The sequence below is a fragment of the Lynx canadensis genome, chromosome C1, assembly GCF_007474595.2.
Source record: "Lynx canadensis isolate LIC74 chromosome C1, mLynCan4.pri.v2, whole genome shotgun sequence".
Lineage (NCBI taxonomy): Eukaryota > Metazoa > Chordata > Mammalia > Carnivora > Felidae > Lynx > Lynx canadensis.
The window spans coordinates 140684038-140696276 of NC_044310.1; the positions used below are offsets into that span (position 1 = coordinate 140684038).

General features: G+C 35.7%; 1 long non-coding RNA gene across 1 annotated transcript in view; it reads left to right on the forward strand.

Annotated features, from left to right (window-relative positions):
* Positions 1-11389, forward strand: part of LOC115521305 — a 26373-nt gene extending 14984 nt beyond the window's left edge. The window contains exons 2-3 of the long non-coding RNA XR_003971020.1: positions 4495-4602; positions 10416-11389. This is a non-coding gene — a long non-coding RNA (uncharacterized LOC115521305). The remainder of the gene's footprint in view (positions 1-4494; positions 4603-10415) is intronic.
* The last annotated feature ends 850 nt before the right edge of the window (positions 11390-12239 follow it).

Below are 12239 nucleotides of genomic sequence, written 5' to 3' on the forward strand. Positions count from 1 at the left end.
TATTAGCCCAATATTGTATTCTTCAGATGAGAGCTACTTGCTTATAATGTATTATCTTTTAAGTGTATTATTGAATTTTGTTAAGGTTTTTGTGGGTATGTGTATTCATGAGGAACATTGATCTGTAATTTTCTTTTTCTATAATGTCATTTTCAAATTTCAGTTATAAGGTTATTCTGGCCTCATAAAACACATTGAGATGCATACCATCCCTCTTATTTTCCAAAAATGTTTTGTGTAAGATGTTTTTCCCTTTAAATGTTTAATAGAAGCTACCCTGAGCCAGTGTCTGGGCCAGGAATTTTCTTTATAGGAAAATTTTAATTACAAATTCAATTTCTTTGACAGAGATGCTTTTATTCGGGTTATATATCATCTTATATCCATTTTGGAAATAATGTTTCTAAAAATTTTTTCCATTTCATTTATGTTGTTAAAATTGTTGGCATAGAGCTATTCATAGAAACTTTTAAAATTTATTTTTGAGAGAGAGAGAGAGAGAGACAGAGAGACAGAGACAGAGGAAGCGGGGGAAGGGCAGAGAGAGCGGGAGACACAGAATCCAAAGCAGGCTCCAGGCACTGAGCTGTCAACACAAAGCCTGATGCGGGGCTCAGACTCACAAACTATGAGATCATGACCTGAGCCCAAGTTGGATGCTTAACTGAACCATCCAGGCACCCCCAGAATTTTCTTAGTTTCTTTCTAAGGATCTGTGGTGAGAGTCCCTTTCATTCTTGATTTTGGTATTTTGTATTTTTCTTTAATTTTTGATTAATTTTGATGGAAGTTTATCAATCATATTAAATCTTTAGAAAAACCAACTTCTGATACTTCCAAATGTGTTAATCTTATTATTATTTAAGATTACTTCATTGACTTCTGTTCTTACAGTTATTATTTCCTTTCTTCCACTTACAGGGCTTAATTTGCTTTTCTTTTTCTATAATTTTAAAGTGGAAGGGTAGATAATTAATTTTAGGCTTTTATTGTTTTTCTAATATAAGCATTTAAGCTATAAATTTCCTTTTAAATACTCTCTTAGTTGCATTTTACAATTTAAATATGTTGTGCTTTTTATTGTTCCATTTAAAATATTTTCTAACTTGTGGCTTCTTTCACTAATGGGTCATTTAGAAATATGTTGCTTAATATCCAAACATTTGGAGAAATTTATTTATTTATTTATTTATTTATTTATTTATTTATTTTAGTTATTGATTCTAATACAATCCTGTTGAGATCAGATAAAATACTTTGTGATCTTAATCCTTTAAAATTTATTGAGAGTTTTTAATAGACTAGTATATTGGGTTGTTTTGTTTAATATTCCTTGTGTGATTGAAAAGAATATGTATTCTGCAGCTGTCAGATACAGTGTTCTATAAAATTCTATTGGGTCACTTGTTGATAGTGCTGCTCAAATATTATATTTTACTATTGATTTTTTAAAAATTTACATCCAAGTTAGTTAGCATATAGTGCAGTAATGATTTCAGGAGTATAATCCAGTGATTCATCCCCTACTTAAAACACCCAGTGCTCATATGAACAAGTGTCTTCCTTAATGCCCCTTGCCCATTTAGCCCATCCCCTGACCCATAACTCTTCCAGCAACCCTCAGTTTGTTCTCTATATTTGAGTCTCTTATATTTTGTCCCCCTCCCTGTTTTTATATTATTTTTGTCACCCTTCCCCTATGTTCATTTGTTTTGTATCTTAAATTCCACATATGGGTGAAGTCATATGTTTGTCTTTCTCTAAGTTTGCTTAGCATAAGTAGTTGCAAATGGCAAGATTTCATTCTTTTTGATTGCTGAGTGATATTCCATTATATATATATATATATATATATATATATATATATATATATAACATCTTCTTTATCCATTCATCTGTTGATGGACATTTGGCTCTTTCCATACTGTGGCTACTGTTGATAGCAAAATCTATTTGTGCTATCAATTGTTGAGAGTTGCCTGCTAAAGTTTCTAGTGATGATTATGAATTTATCTCCTTCCCCGTTTAATTCTGTCAGTTTTTGTTTCATGTACTTTAAAGCTCTGTTATTAAGTGCATTATGCTCAAAATTATCATGTTGGTTGATATATTCAATATTTTATCACTATAAAATATCCCTCTTCATCTCAGACAATACTTCTTATTTGAAGTCTACTTTGTCTGATGTAAATTCAGTTACACTAGCTTTCTTATGATTTGTGTTTGGATGGTGTATATTTTTTCTATCTTTTTACTTTTCAAGTATTTGTAACTCTATATTTAAAGCTGTGTATTCATATTGGTAACATATATTTCAGTTTTATATTATTATCCATTCTGATAATCTGTTTTTCATTGGAAATTTCAATCTAATCACATTTAATATAGTAATTAATATAGTTTAGTTGGTAATAATACTTATGTTATTTTCTCTTTTTCCTTCCAAGATAAATTTCCTTTTGTTATATGTTATCTAAATAGGTTCCTAGATGTCATCCTGTCAGCTTGGGCTGCTTTTCTATCTCTCAAGAAAAGTAAACCAATATAGCATACATGTACTAAATATAATCAAATAAATAAGGAAATGGAAAATAAGTCTATTGGGAACATAGTTCTAGGGTGGACCACACAACTCGTGGTCATTTTGCAGAGAGGACTTAGCAGAGGGTCAGTGTCAACACTGGTGGTACTATTCTGGGACCAACACCATCCCTGATACTGCTAAGTATTTTCTTTGGTGATTTGTGAGAATAATAATTAATGAAGTAAATGATGTACTACTAGGTGGGAAGGTTAGTTATTCCATGGTTTCCCAGATTATAAAAATAAAATAGTTATGTTGGAGAAACAATCAGTGGCAACAAAATGAATGTTAATTAGGTACGTCTTCAGCTGATACACTTAAAAACAAAGCTGAGAAAAAAATTGAAAGCTAGTAAGGATGAGAAAGATTAGCGAGGAAAAAAGTATTGAGATTAACATGGATAACAAAATGATTCTTTCACCACTTAAGTTCAATAATTTAAAGATATTGTGAGACAAGGATTCAGAAATTGTAATAAAGCATGTCTTATATACTAACTTCTATACTTAGCACCAACCTTCTGTGTCCAGTCATAGCTTTCCTAATTAATGTGGGAGAACTAGATAGATTTCAGGGAAGCATCAGAAATTTGGTTTTAGAGATAGATGAATAGAGATAATTCTGTCCAAACTCCACATTTCACTGATTACGAGACTCAGAAGGTTGAAGTATTTTATGGCAGAACTGTGACTAGAGCCTTAATGCTTACTTACTTATCCAGTGTTCCTTCCAGTTCTCAGAGTAATTAGGGATTTTGAAATGAGAGGAGACAGAGGAAACATGCAGGGAAGCAAGTTTATTCACTGTAGAGAAAAGAATGTTTAGATTATATATAATATTTATCAAGCCAATGAAAACTTCTTATTTAAAGGTTGGTGACTAGAAACTCTTCATCTCCTCTAACAAGGAACTTTATTTTTCCTGAGGACTAAATGGGAGGAAATGCATAATAAAGTGCAACAAGAGGAATTTACGATATACATAAGGGAACTATTTCATGCAGCAAGAATCATTGCTCATTAGCATGGTAACTTATAATATCTGTTACCGTCCAATACCATTCCCAGAGTGAGCTGACTTTTTTATTTCATGATTTCAGCTTTCATCTTCTACTGTAAACCACAAGGTTGTGGTGTTAGGAGAGACCGTTTACCTAAGCACTCCCTTGGCTGGCCAAGATCTATTGGAGAATATGACACTACTTGTCAGCAGCAAATGGAATTCTTGATAAATGCTATAGCAAAATTTTAAGTTGTCAAGTTGTGAATTGTTCAAAATAATAATGTGTTACCAGTTTATTAAGGAAATTTTTTAAAAAAGCCCTAAATACTACAAACTACATGAAAAACTACAATTAGAAATAATTACCTGTGGTGGATTTTGCTTATAAGACAAAGGTTTTTAAAATGGAAAGCAAGTTCAGTTAACATTAAAATCTGTATTACATCATTTCAGACATATAAATTTGGAGGAATCTTAATGATCATCTTAGAAATTCAGAGATTACTTTTTATTGTTATTTATCTTCTTCTCAAAAGCTCTTGTGCTACAAATAAAAGAGTTTTTTCCTTTCTTTCCTTTTTATTGTATTCATATGAGAAGATGGATGTTAGCTTAACCTATTGTGGTAATCATTTCACAATATGTGTAAATCAAACCATCACACTGTATGTCTTAAACTTATACAGTAATGTATGTCAATTATTTCTCAACAAAACTGGAAAAAAGTCCAGTATAGCATTGTTGATAGTTGAAAGCGAATTGAAATTCTTTTTTAGGTAAGTACTTTCAGTCAAGAAAAGTAACTGTGTTTTAGTTTATTTCCAGGTTGATTCTTTTCCATTATGGAAGAGCGTTTACAAATTATTTTGACAAAGGTCGCACAACCAAATCATTATTTTTCTTTCCAGAATGCACCTCTGTAAAAGACAACAAAATAAGAACCAGCCAAGGAAAGCAAATAAGTTTCTTGACTTCTTTTGAACGTGTGAGGACCATTTGACTTGTCCACATCCCAGGTAATTTATAAAGGAAGGAAAACAATTACACTACAACATGCAGTTGTTTGAAATAGCTGTAGTGTTAAAAAAAAAAAAAGTACCTTGTATTTCAGGTTGTTTTCCATTGACTAACATGCACCTATTACAGGATATTATATTTTGTTATGCCATGGAATCTGTAGCACATATTTTTTAAGCCCAGTCATATTCTTCATGTACAGAGAGAAGAGTTATGTGTGGTAGACTGGAATTCAAGAGACCTGGATTCAGATTTTGACTATTTCTTTCCCATGAATGAGCACTGTGGGCAAGTCACTTAGTCTTTAGCTTCTCTGTACTTGTGGGTGATGACTCAGTTGCATTCTTTTGATTTTAGTAATCATCTCTGACTTCTGTAATATTTTCTGTTTGTCTCCATGTTTATTCGAATGAAAGAAGGTGGAACTACCTCTGCAAGTCCAAGAAAGCCGGTACTGACAATGTTGTAGCTGAACCGGATACCCCACAATAGTCTCCAGCCTCAAGGAAGCAGCTCTACCTCTCTCTATCTTGGACAAAATGAATTTTAAGAGATCACCTTGAGTGTTTGTAAATAGACAGACTTGGCCACTGTTTATTTTTTTAATGTTTATTTACTTTTGAGAGAGACAGAGAGAGAGAGAGAGGGAGAGAGAGAGACAGAGACAGAGGCATGAACAGAGGAGGGGCAGAGAGAGAGGGAGACACAGAATCTGAAGCAGAATCTGAAGCAGACACAGAATGCTTCAGACTCTGTGTCTCCCTCTGAGCTGTCAGCACAGAGCCCGACGAGGGGCTTGCACTCACGGACTGCGAAATCATGACCTGAGCCAAAGTCGGATGCTTAACCAACTGAGCCACCCAATCGCCCTGCCATTGGTTGGTTTAAAATTACTCATTTGGTTTACATTATGTGAATATTAATTCCACATAGTTTTATGGTAATTAGAGCTATACCAGAGCCAGAACTTCCTTCTTGCAACCCAATAAAGCGATTTTTTTTAGAGTTACATGCCGCGATTTCCAAACAGTCAAGCACTCTAGACAGACCAGCACTACAGCTATTCTGAAGACTCTCTTGGAAATATGTGGCATATTTTATTCATTTCTGTGCACTTTTAATAGATATGGAAAGTGTCTTAGTCAGCTTGGGCTGCCATAACAAAATACCACAGACTACATGACTTACACAACAGAAATTTATTTTCTCGTAGTTCTGGAGACTGGAAAGTCTAAGGTTAAGATCCAATGGAGTTCTGTTTCTGGTGAAGCCTTTCTTCCTAGTCTGTAGATAGCTGTCTTCCTTCTGTATCCTCACACGGCCTTTCGTCTGGGTGCACAAGGAGACAGAGACAGAGAGACAGAGAAAGACATCTCTTCCTCTTCTTATAAGGCTATCAGTCTCAGCTGATTAAGGTTCCACCCTAATAATGTCATTTAATGTCATTACTTCCGTAAGATCCTATCTCCAAATACAGTCACATGGAGTTAGGGCTTCAACATATTCATTTCGGGGGCATAATTTAGTCCATAGCCAACCATAAATATGGAGATTTACTGGCATTATCTTGATTTCTTAATGCATTTTTTCTAAAAAAAAAAAAAAGCAATTATTTAAATGTATAATTGTGATTTGATTTTTTTATTTCACTGGAGTCTTAAGGGTAAAATACTTCTGTATCGTTGCTCGACTTTACTAGAGTTTTATATTTACAAAGTATATTTAGATATGTTATAAATCTGAAAATGACCTTAATTAGGTCAACCGCTGTTGGGTTCAGAAGATTACCATAGCTTTATAAAGTGCTTTTAGAAAAACTACGTGGGGAGCAAGAACCGTGAACATCATCTTGTAAAGCCAGAGAAATGGAGCTAGGTGCCTCCTGAAGACTGTAAAGCTTGTGAACTTGGGGTCCATGGAAAATCACAGACACATAAGTGGCTGAGGCACTTCAGCAAACTTGATCAGCTCTCAGAGTCGCAATGAACTTTGCTTTCCTCATTAATTCATCCACACTCGTTCTTTCTCCTACCCAGGTTCTTCCAAAGTCCAGAATTAAATGTAAAACTACTGGGGAATGCATACAAGGTGTAACCCGAGCCTACAGCTGAAAAACTTCGTGTGCTGTGAAGCATTGGCACAACTTTGACCTTACAAATTGATCCAATAAATCTGAATTTCTAAGTGAATAGACATTCTTAAGAATTCAATAGGTCACAAGATACCCTTTTTTAGACGAATAAATAAATAAATAAATAAAACACAGCAGTGAAGAGAAAGACATCAACTCTAGACTAAAGTAAATTATTAAATACTTGAAATTGTTGGCATGTTTAACAATTATCAGATGGATCAGAACATTGATAAAGAATTATATGGGTTATTTTATAAAATACATCTCTAGGAGTTATCTAATCAACAATTGTTGTTTATTGAGTACCTGCTCGGAACGCAGTATCAAATAGTAAAATGGCATAATTGCTCTACTTTCTAAATTGAAACAACCTTTCAAAGTCACCTACAGGTACTTTAAACTAATATGAAATATACATGCACTGTCTCATAAACAAAGGATGTCATAATAAGGGCAAAATAGTTAAAATTTTAAAATCAAAATCGTATGTAGTAAATATTTTATTACATTCAAAACTATTAAGTCCCATTGTAGTGAAAGCTGTCAATTCACTGCTCAGAACAGGTCAGACATGAGGGTGAAGAGACACCAAAAGGAAAGGGAAGAGCTCTGAATAAAAGCTTGTCCTTGCTAAAGAGCCACTCAAGTCTCTCTTTGGGGTGCTGAAATCCACCTGACCTCAGCATATGGTTTCACTTAACTTCCACTTGTCTTTTGCCCCAGCCTGAGTGCCTCAGTGAGACAGTGGAGAGAAGTAACTCTTGGAATTAGCTGTAGGTTGTAAAATACTTTTGCTAATAACAGTGTAGGTGAGCACCTGGTTCAGAGGGGGTTAAATCAAGGGCATGGAGCATTCTTGCTTTGGGTGGCAGAAATCTCAAAGGTGTTGCTGAGCTCGGATGTAATGTAAACTGCTGAAAAGCAATAATTAAACTTACACCTTTAGCTTTGTTAGATGAATTATCTAAAAGCTCCACCCCTCTCTCTGAAAAAAACAGATTAAGTAGCGTAAGTCTGCTGTTGGCAACTGCAGTGATTATACAGGACATGCTGTCTGGGATTATTTGGATTAAGGACAAATTGTATGCATGGGGTGTTCAACCACTGAGGAAATATTATGATTCTTCTAGGACATGTTCATTATTACATGATATAAACATATATCAGATAAAGCCAAAATTCCACCAGAAAGGAATCGATTCGCAATTCTTGGGTCTGTGCGACCAAAAAAAAAGTGGCAAAAAAATTAAATGTGCTATCTTTTAGATCTTAAAATAATACAATTCTCTATTATAAAATTTCCCCTAATACCATTTATAAGGAAAATATTGTCATATAGGCAAAGTGGAGGAAAAGTCAAGATTTATATAGATACTATATTGAACTATATTGCAAAAAAGTCAATATTTTCATAATAGAAAGGCAACAAAACTCAGTATAGCAACAGCTTCAGAAACCAAAGAAAGAGAGACCTCATTTAATCGAAAGAGAGAGAAGACTGATGGCTAAAAACAGGCAGGTGTTAAATTCTGCACCTTCTGTTGAGGTTATGGAGATTGCAAAGAACAATCTGCGACCTGTGCTTTTCCATTAAATTGTGGCTACTAAGTGTGTATGTATGTTTGCGAACATTTGACTCATTAGGTCTCTGATTCAGCTCCTGCCTCCCTTCTCTCTACGGATTTGTTTTTTTTTTGTTTTTTTTTTTAATTTTTTTAACGTTTATTTATTTTTGAGACAGAGAGAGCATGAATGGGGGAGGGTCAGAGAGAGGGAGACAGAATCCGAAACAGGCTCCAGGCTCCAAGCTGTCAGCACAGAGCCCGACGCGGGGCTCGAACTCACGGACCGCGAGATCGTGACCTGAGCCGAAGTCGGCCGCTCAACCGACTGAGCCACCCAGGCGCCCCCGGATTTATTTTTTAATGTAGAATATCAAATTCTCTCTGGCAGACACCATACAAATATTCTGCTGTGGTACGCACGTATACTGAGTGCGCACTCCATACACTAAACCTAGCTCTCGACGAGTGCCTTCTCTCTGGAAGTAAGGGTGCCCTCTACTAATTGATCTTTACTAGATGTCTAAAGAGTAATCTTCCTGGGAGAATTGATTCTTCTCACCTAGGAGAGATGATTTTTCTGGGGAAGAGTTTGCTCTTTCTGTGCTGCTCTACTGACTTGCACTAACAGAATTATTTGAAGAAACCCAAGGCATCACCAGTCTTCAGTCACCTCAAATTCTGCAGATAATACCACACAATCACCTAGAGGCATCTCAACTAAGTAAGCATGACTGTCCCAATTAGGCAAGAGTCCTCACTATTAAATATTATTAGACTTAATTTGGTGCCCCGGGAAAATTCTTGATGAAGCCCGTCCCACTAAGGACAGGGCATTGTGAATCCACAACAACATGCTCAGAAAACACTTCTATGGTAATGTTCCTTAAGTCCCAAACAATATCATGTGGTGACGTGCTCAGTAGGTTTATAGAAATATCAACCATTACAGCTGGAAATGCCATCCCGTATGACCCTGTCACTTTACAGATGAGGAAATAAAAGTCCACGGTGGTGTGGTGGTTACAGTTAGGAAAAATAAGACTAGATTTTAGGCCTCCTGACTCTTCCAGCCCAGGGCTTTTTACACGATACCATCATACATCCTAAAATATGCCAGTGACTGAAAGCACATCTCTAAAGCTGTGATCTCTCAATGTAGGTGTGTTGGTGGTGATGAAATTAGAATACTTAACTTGGCATTTCTAACCAGTGTTTCACCTTGAGGAAATCAATGTGACTGCATCTCATTTTTAATTGTAAATTAGAGATAATTTTGCCTGTCTCATGAAGTTGTGGTGAAAATTTAATAAATATTGCATGACAAGGCAAATATAATATGAACATGGAATGAAAATGTGCCTCTGGAAGCTTATCTGTGACTTCTGGTTCCAGATGGTGGGTTGAGTCCATGTTTTGTTTTATGCAACGGACAAGCATAACAGCTCACCATTGTTTTAATTTTACTTTCTCTGATTGTTAGTGGAAGGCATCTTCTCTTCATACGCTTATTAACCCTTTGTATTTTTTATTTGTATCTTTCAATTATTACTATTTTCCTATTTAGCTGTTTGTGGTTTTCTTGTTATTTTGTCGTTCTTTATCTCTTAGAAGTACTCCTTTTATTATACATGATGCAAGTATTTTCTCCCAGGCTGTTGTTTGTCTTTTATATTTTTAAATCAGAAGTGCCACAGCTGTCTGTGGGTTATCAGAGAAGTCATAGAGGGGAAAGAGCTGGTTTGTTATTTCTGTGAGTTCTTAATTTTTTATACACATCAGCTTGCCTTGATTGTTGAGTTCTTACTATATACAGTACTATATGAATCAAATCTAATATGCAACTTCTTAGTGTATGTCATGTTGAAATTAAAAAAAAATTAATAAAACTCTTTTCAGGGGCGCCTGGGTGGCTCAGTCAGTTAAGCATCTGACTCTTGATTTTGGCTCAGGTCATGATCTCACAGTTTGTGAGTTCAGACCCCATGTTGGGTTCTGCACTGACAGTACAGAGCCTGCTTGGGAGTCTCTGTCCCTCTCTCTCTCTGCCCCTCCCCTGCTCATGTTCTCTCTCTCAAAATAAATAAATAAACTTAAAAAAAAAATCTCTTTTCAGAGATCCTGTTTCCCAAGCAAACATTTTCAGGAGTCTTTGAGGACAATCTTCAGCAAAATGAGAGAACAGACCAAGAAAAAGAAAAGCATGAACTCAAGTGTATCCAAACCAGGAGCACAGCTGAAGGAAGTCCCAGAAGGGCAGCTACCCAGCAGGCTCACAGAGCGACTGGCACAGATGGGAGCAAGAAGGGCCCTCTTTTTCCATATCATGTGATTTTTAAAAGCATATGCTTGTATTATCTGAAATACTTCAGATAAAAAAAAAAAACCAGCATACTTCATGTTACAAACTTTCTTCTAAGCATACACAATCCTCCCTCTGCGTTTCTATTTTTAAAACATGGTGTGTTTAAGAATTACTTAGTGGTAACATCAGTCAATACAAAAGCATATGAAAGTCTCCAGCTGCCTCCTACACGCCCAGGAGTCAATCACTACTAGAGTTATGCATCTTCTCCAACTCTGGTATGCATAGTCTTTATTAAAATGTTTTACCAAAAACAAAAAAAAAATCATACTATATGTGTTCTTTCACAACTTGCTTTTTCACAGGGCGCTGTGTCACAGGTGTACCCCCTTGTCAATGAGCACATACTCACCTTATTCTTTTTTATGACTGTACAGGTTTCTGCAGACGGACAGACCACAATTTATTTAACCTGCACCTTATTAATAGATATTTAGATTGCCTCCAATTTTTGACTAATGCAACAAATGCTTCCAGAAACAGTCAGACACATGCTTCTTTGTACAAGTATTTTTTTAAGATAAATTTCAAGATGTGAAATTGCTGGTTCAAAGGACACATGTGTTTTACATTTTAATAGATTAGAAAGTGAAAACCCCTTCCCCCAAAATGGGCTGTACTATTTTACACTCACACTAAAAATATATGAGTAGTCATTTCCCTACATTTTTACCAATCACTGACATTATTAACCTTTTAAGGTTTTGTTTCATGAAACCAGCAAACATGACAGCTCACTATTGTTTTAATTTGACTTTTATTATTATTAGTGGGGTGTATCTTCCTTTCATATGCTTATTAGCCATTTGATATTTTTATTCATATCTTTCAATTATTATTATTTTCCCATTTGGCTGTTTGTGATTTTCTTGTTATTTTGTAGTTCTTTTTTTCTTAGGAGTACTCCTTTTTATTATATATTACGCAAATATTTTCTTCCAGACTGTTGTTTTTCTTTTAAGTTTTTAATTTATAAGTGTCCCAAAATTACCATTGAGGTCTACCACTGAGGTCTTAAAGAACTTGATTAAAACATGACCTTTCTGGGGCACCTTGGTGGCTCAGTCAGTTAAGTGTTCGACTTCGGCTCAGATCATGATCTCGTGGTCCATGAGTTCGAGCCCCGCGTCGGGGGCTGTCTGTGCTGACAGCTCAGAGCCTGGAGCCGGCTTCGGATTCTGTGTCTCCCTCTGTGTCTTCCCTTTCCCTGCTTGCTCTCTCTCTCTCTCTCTCTCTCTCTAAAATAAACATTAAAAACATTAAGAAAGAAAAAAGCATGACCTTTCTCTTTGCACTAAAAATAAAGCAGTACCAAGCTATTGAGCAAATTCTTATTGAATGCCCACTATGGAGAGTAGTTGCAGAGGGCACTAAGGTAGAAGGATGATCCCTGGGACGTTGGGTGGCTTAGTTGGTTAAGTGTTCGACTCTTGGTTTCGGCACAGGTCATGATCTCATGGTTTGTGTTGTTGAGCTCTGCACTGTCAGCATGGGGCCTGCTTGGAATTTCTCTCTCCCTCTATCCCTGCCCCTCCCTCCCTCTCTCTTTCTCTCTCAAAATAAATACATAAACTT